The following is a 7,041-nucleotide window of genomic DNA, read 5'->3' on the forward strand; positions in this document are numbered from 1 at the left end:
GAGAAAGTTCATTGAAAAAACACAACTAATGTAATATATTTAATGAAAATGTGCATCAAATGTAATAACTTGTTCTGGTAACAAAGGTAATGCACACTACAACAACAATATTTGTAATAATTGGTGATATGTTTGTGTGATAGTTCACCTTTCCATAAATGAAATGTGTTGGTACAGTGCAGCCTATGCAATGTTGTGGATTTGAATGACTCATAACCTGTACAGACCACATACCCTTTCCCTCCCTTTCATATAATAAAACCTTAAGTGCCTCATAAATGAAAGTGAAACTGCAGGATGTATTGTTGTTGTTATAAGGCTCTGCTGCTTTCTCGTAAGACTCACACACTCTCCTGTCTCATGTCTGGGGGTTGTTGTTGTTGTCTTTTACCTCCTCTCCAATGTGAAAAGGGACATTGGTTATTGGTTTTCAAGAAGTTCACCTTATTAAAAAAAATAACTTGTGTATTTGTTTGCATGCATTTAATTTTGTTTAGCGTGTATTGCAGGTTTTAAAGAAAGTATACCGAGTTTGTAAGTTCAACATACATGTCTGCATATTTGTATTTTATGAGGGTCCACTGAGGTCAGCGTGTTTTTTTGTGTGGCTGTTTTGTTGGTTTATTTCTATATTTTCTTTTTCTTTTTTTTAGTTATATTTTCTTAACCTATTAAACCTTTGACTCTTTCTGACAGAAAGATCTGTAAGCCCAAGTTGCCGGTGATTGTTTTCTCTGCTGGATTTGTCCTTTCCTCCACCCGTCATCCATCTCTCCACGGGGGAAATTAATTTGATGGAAGAAGGGAAAGATGCAGAAAATAGATGCAGAAACCTTTTTTACTTGGAATTCCTTTTACAGTGTTCACATATGTCAATCAAGTTACTACACATATGCAAAATAAAAATTAAAAAAAGCAGAATTTATGGCTCAGTGGATAATGCACTTTAAATGAACTCTGAATTGACTCGACTAGTGTTTTTCTAGCTGTCTCATTTTGAAAAGAGGCACCGGCTCTTATTGGATCCTGGGAGAAGGCCCCTGGGCCTCCACCCAGTCACATGCATTATTCAGGGCGCAGGACTTTACCTGACACCATCACAAGTCATCCTCTTTGTTCTTCTCCTCTGCAAAGTTGTTAGTGGTGTAAATACAATGAAAAAAACTCACCAGTTCACTGAAGAAATTAAGAGACAATGTTACGTTTAGAAAAGTTTGGAAATTGTTGCGCTTTTTTTTCCAATACTACAATTTACAGTTTCATTTAGCAGACGGTTTTATCCAAAGCGACGTACATCTGAGAGCTGATACAACACAAGCAAGGATTGTACTGTATTGGGTTAATTTGACCAAAGGAAAAAAAAAGATGCCTCTATTTTTCACATATTTCTTTACTCTGTGGAAATCGCAGGAAAGTGGAGAAGGACAATTTCTCTGTTTGACTACACGGACGCGTGTATCATTTATTCTTCCGTATAAAATCACCATCATCAACAACATGGCGCTGCCCCAACCAACCTAGTCCTCGCTCCACCCTCTCAACCTGGAAACCCTTTCTTAAAGGGCCTGTGTCTACCAATTATGGTGAATTGTGCCCATATCGTCCGCTATATACATCCCCCCAGAATTCACAAGACAACGTGGAGGGGGGTGGATGGCCCAACCGCAACCACTTCGCCGAACAGGTGCGGAGGCTAGAATACCTACAGGAGGGGCCTTAAGGACCCTGCGGCAGCGTGAGGGTAGGGTGGGTGGTGGAGGAACCTTAGGGGCCTTGTTGGGGGGTGGGGCAGGGTAGGACGGCACCCCCACCATGGGGGCTGGGCAAGTCTTACAGGTCAGTCCAAGTCCAGGTGAGCCAGTTTGAGGCGATCTACTGAAATGCGCTCTAGCTTGTTTCGACTTCCACAACAAAGTGCATGTTTCCGGTCTCCAGGATGCAGAACGGCCCGTCATAGGGAGGCTGCAAGGGGTCCACGGGCATCATGGTGGATGAAAACATATTCTGCCATCTGCAGAATATGCCATCTGCAGAGTATTACGAGGATGAAATGTGCGAAGTGGGGACCGGTACGAAAGCTCTGGCATTACCCAGGAGCATGGTCTGTTGATGGGCTGCAGACCAGGGAGCTTAGGTGTTGGGGACAAAATCCTCTGGGACCTGCAGCGGCTGTCCGTAAACCAGTTCAGCAGATGACGACTGGAGCTCCTCCTTAGGGGCGGTCCTGAGGCCCAGCATAACTCACGGGAGCCTGTCAAACCAGCTGCTATCCTTGAGGCTGGCCTGAAGAGTGGCCTTCCTAGAGCGATTAACCGCTTGCACAACCCATTGGCCTGCGGGTGGTACGCGGTGGTGCAGTGGAGCTTCACCCCTATGCTCTCCGTGACTGTGTTCCAGAGCTCAGATGCAAACTGTGAGCCCCGTCCAAGGAGAGGTCAGATGGGGTGCCGAACCGGGCGACCCAGGTCCCGATGAACACCCGGGCTATGTCGGTGGACATCGTCGATACAGGGGCACGGCTTCTGGCCATCGAGTGGCCCTGTCCAACATGGTGAGGAGGTAAGTAAAACTGTAGGAGGGGCCCACTAGGTCCACGTTTACATGGTCGAACCTCCTTTCGGGCACCGGGAACTGTGCCAGGGGGGGCTCTGGTGTGGCGGTGCACTTTAGAGCACTGACACTCCATGCTGGTGTCAGCCCAGTCTCTCCGTGCCAGACAAACTTGGCTGCCATTAGTCTTTGGGACAGCTTTTTGCCAGGGTAGGAGAGGCCATGGACAGCATCGAAAACACGCCGCCTGCAGCCAGTGGAAATGACAGGCTGGGGCCGACCCATGGAGACATTGCACAGGAGCGTGGTGCCAGTGTCATCAAAAGCCATGTTCTCTAATTGCAGCTCTGTGGCAGCCGTCCTGAAAGACTGCATGTCTGGGTCGGCAGCCTGGTCAGTCGCCATGCGGGCATAGTCAAGACCCAAGTGAACGGCCCCCACAATGGCCCGGGAGAGGCAGTCAGTGACGAGGTTAGTTTTGCCAGTAACAAGCTGTATGTCCGTGGTGAACTCCGAGATGTAGGAGAGCTGTCGTTGCTGGCAGGCGGACCACAGCTCAGCTACCTTGGCCATGGCAAACGTCAGTGGTTTGTGGTCCACAAACACCATGAACTGGCAGGCCTCCAGCAGGGAACGGAAGTGTCAAACGGCGAGGTAGAGAGCGAGGAGCTCCCGATTGAAGGTGCCATACTTCCGATCGCCGGGGCGTAACTGTCAGTTGAAGAAAGCGAGCGGCTGCCAAGCGCTGTTCACCTACTGCTCGTGCACCGCCCCGACTGTGTAGTCCAAAGCGTCTGTTGTAATGGCGATCGGAGCTTTGGGTGACGGGTGCACCAGCATCGTTGCGTCAGCCAGAGCAGCCCTAGTGTCCACATATGCCTTGTCCCTCTCTGCAGACCAGTCCATGGTGTGTTTGGTGGCCTTGCCTTTCAGGGCCTCATATAGGGGTCACATGAGTTGAGCAGCTCGGGGGATAAAGCGGTGGTAAAACTTCACCATGCCGAGGAACTCCTGTGGGGACTTCACTGTGAGTGGTCGTGGTAACTTCATGATAGTGTCCACCTTTGAAGGGAGGGGTAACACCCCGTCTTTGGTGACTCTGTGTCAGAGGAAGTCGATGGTTGTCAGCCCAAATTGGTACTTGGCTGAATTGACGATCAGCCCGTGCTGGCTGAGCCGCTTGAAAAGAGTCTGTAGGTAGGACAGGTGTTCCACTTTGGAGGTGACGGCGACGAGGATGTCGTCTAGACAAAAAAAAAAGGCAGTTCCCGTAGCACCGAATCCATGAGCCGCTGGAATGTCTGCGCAGTGTTCTTGAGGCCGAACGGCATGCGCAGGAACTCGAACAGTCCAAATGGGGTGATCACCGCCGTTTTGGGGCCATCCAGTGGGTGGACGGGCACCTGGTGGTATCCACAAAGTCCACTTTGGAAAAGATGACTTTTCCAGCCAGGTGGGCGGAAAAATCCTGGATGTGTGGGACTGGGTAGCGGTCCGGTGTCGTTGTATTGTTGAGATGGCGGTAATCATCGCACAGGCGCCACCCGCCGCCAGGCTTCGGGACGATGTGGAGGGATGAAGCCCACGGGCTGTTGGAGCGGCGAATGATGCAGAGACGCTCCATATTCTCCAACTCCACCCTGGAGGCGGTGAGCTTGGCCGGATCGAGGCGCCGAGCCAAAACATAGACTGGTTTGCCAGTGGTGGCGATGTGGTGCTCCACTCCGTGCTTGGCGTTGGAAGACGACAAGGTGGGCTGCGTGAGGACCGGAAACTCAGCAAGAAGCCGGAGAAAATCGTCTGCGGCGGAGAGCATGCTAAACAGTCTGATGGAGTCTGCTTCACTGAAAGTACACGCATACGAGCAGAAAGTGACAGCGTCGATCAAGCGGCGGTTTTTGACATCCACCAGCAGCCCATAGGGGCATAGGAAATCCGCGCCGAGGAGGGGGACTACCACTTTCGCCGTGTCAAAGTCCCAACCGAACCGCTGTCCTCCGAAACAGCTCCACATACCTAGTGCCATAAGTGCGGATGGGGCTGCCGTTAGCGGCTTCCATGGGGGGGGGGGGGGGCATATCCGCAGCAGGACAGGATGTCTACTCTCGATGCGAGCAGGACGCTCCTCTGCGCGCCCGTGTCGCACAGGAATCGCCGTCCAGAAATGGAGTCTCTGGTGAAAAGCAGCCTGCCAGTTCTGCCGACGCACATGGCTACTACCGAGCGCCGGCCTCGGCGTTTCCCGCCGCGCTTGGCCTTGAGTCCAAACTTGGCGTGGTAAAAACACCGGCGGTGATCCTGCCGCCGTTGAGGAGCCGCTGCTGCGGCGGCGACTGCTGTGTCTCCGGGCAGTGATGAAAATGTCCGGGCAGGAAAAAAGGCGGCTGACCTGCCAGGAAAAATTTATCCGCCTCCTCGGCCAGAGCACGACAGTCAGTGATGGCGGTGTTGGCTAAAGCAGCCCATACCTGAGAAGGCTGCCGTCGCAGAAACAGTTGGATGAAGAGGAAGTCGGGCTTATGCTCTCCCAGGAGACCCAGCAGCGCCAGAAAGTTCAAAAGTTTTCAACAGGTGAGACTTGAGCGTCTCGTATCCTGCTGCGGAGAATTTTTGAGGAGGTTGTTGAACTGTTGAACTGAACCACCTGTTGAACTGACGAGAACCGACACCTCATCATAATAGGTGTGTACTACTCCCTTCAGAGGACAGCACAAACAGGCTCTAACCAGAGTAGAAAAAGAAGTGGGAGGCCGCGTTGCACAACTGAGCAAGAAGATAAGTACATTAGAGTCTCTAGTTTGAGAAACAGATGCCTCACAGGTCCCCAACTGGCATCTTCATTAAATAGTACCTGTTAGAGCCTGTTGGTGCTGTCCTCTGAAGGGAGTAGTACACACCGGTGTAGGAAATCTTCAATTTCTTAGCAATTTCTCGCATGGAATAGCCTTCATTTCTAAGAACAAGAATAGACTGTCGAGTTTCAGATGAAAGTTCTCTTTTTCTGGCCATTTTGAGCGTTTAATTGACCCCACAAATGTGATGCTCCAGAAACTCAATCTGCTCAAAGAAGTGCCCATCCAACCAATCCAACTTGTGGGAGCTGCTTCTGGAAGCGTGGGGTGCAATTTCTCCAGATTACCTCAACAAATTAACAGCTAGAATGCCAAAGGTCTGCAATGCTGTAATTGCTGCAAATGGAGGATTCTTTGACGAAAGCAAAGTTTGATGTAAAAAAAATCTTATTTCAAATACAAATCATTATTTCTAACCTTGTCAATGTCTTGACTCTATTTTCTATTCATTTCACAACATATGGTGGTGAATAAGTGTGACTTTTCATGGAAAACACAAAATTGTTTGGGTGATCCCAAACTTTTGAACGGTAGTGTATATATATATATATATTTTTCTTTTTTCAACGTGACACATATTCTATGCGCATGTGTAGGAACATTAAAACTAATATTTTGTTTGAAATTGACGAGCTATCACGCTTTAAATTACATCGTTAATTTGATTCAAACGTGCTTGTAAAATGGTCATCATTAAAATGTCAACTGTAGCTTCTTACCTGTAAATTAACCTTTGATTAATGCGAGAAACATACCTTCGCCATAGAAATCCTATTGCCCCGGGTCGCACTGTTTGGAACTATCCGGGGCTCCCATGATCCGCCATTGCTGTTAAATAATTGGCCCATTGACGTCCACGGAGTTGACGCAACTCTCTCTTTCTAGGGCTCTGTTCTCTCTCTCTCTCTCTCTCTCTCTCTCTCTCTCTCTCTCTCTCTCTCTCTCTCTCTCTCTCTCTCTCTCTCTCTCTCTCTCTCTCTCTCTCTCTCTCTCTCTCTCTCTCTCTCTCTCTCTCTCTCTGTCTGTATATATATATATACAATTTAAGAACTCATTTTAAAATGGCGTATGAGCTGAGTGGGGTAGTTGGTGGATGTAAGAATATTTAAAAGGCTATATAAAATGCAACTTGAGTAAGTGAGTGAACTTCCATCCATTCATCCATTATCCAACTTAGATATGCGTTCGTGTATTTGTATATTGATATAGAGGTCACATCCTCGTTTGATTTAAACTCATCACGAGTGAGGGAACTAATCCACGGCTTCTGAGTTATTCATGGTTTTTCATTCCCATCATGTGTGCTTTTCTTCTCCCCTTCCTTTCTTTCGTTCCTCCCTCTCTCGTTGATGGAGTGGGCTCCGCCTTAACAGGACACCCCCCTCCTCCTCGACGACTTTCTTCTCTCTCGAGCCGCAGCAGGAGTGATGGTGTAACGTTATACCATACAGCACCAGCAAAGCACAAGGGAACACACACACACGCACACGCACACACACACACACACACAACATCAAAGGAAACCAGTCTAACTGACAGGATTACTGACATGATTGTAAAAACAAAACAAAAACAAAAAACAAAACAAACAAGCAAATGAAAAAAAAACTTGCTTCTTTTCAAGAGAAACCAGTCATTC

This window comes from Lampris incognitus, chromosome 13, assembly GCF_029633865.1.
Source record: "Lampris incognitus isolate fLamInc1 chromosome 13, fLamInc1.hap2, whole genome shotgun sequence".
NCBI lineage: Eukaryota > Metazoa > Chordata > Actinopteri > Lampriformes > Lampridae > Lampris > Lampris incognitus.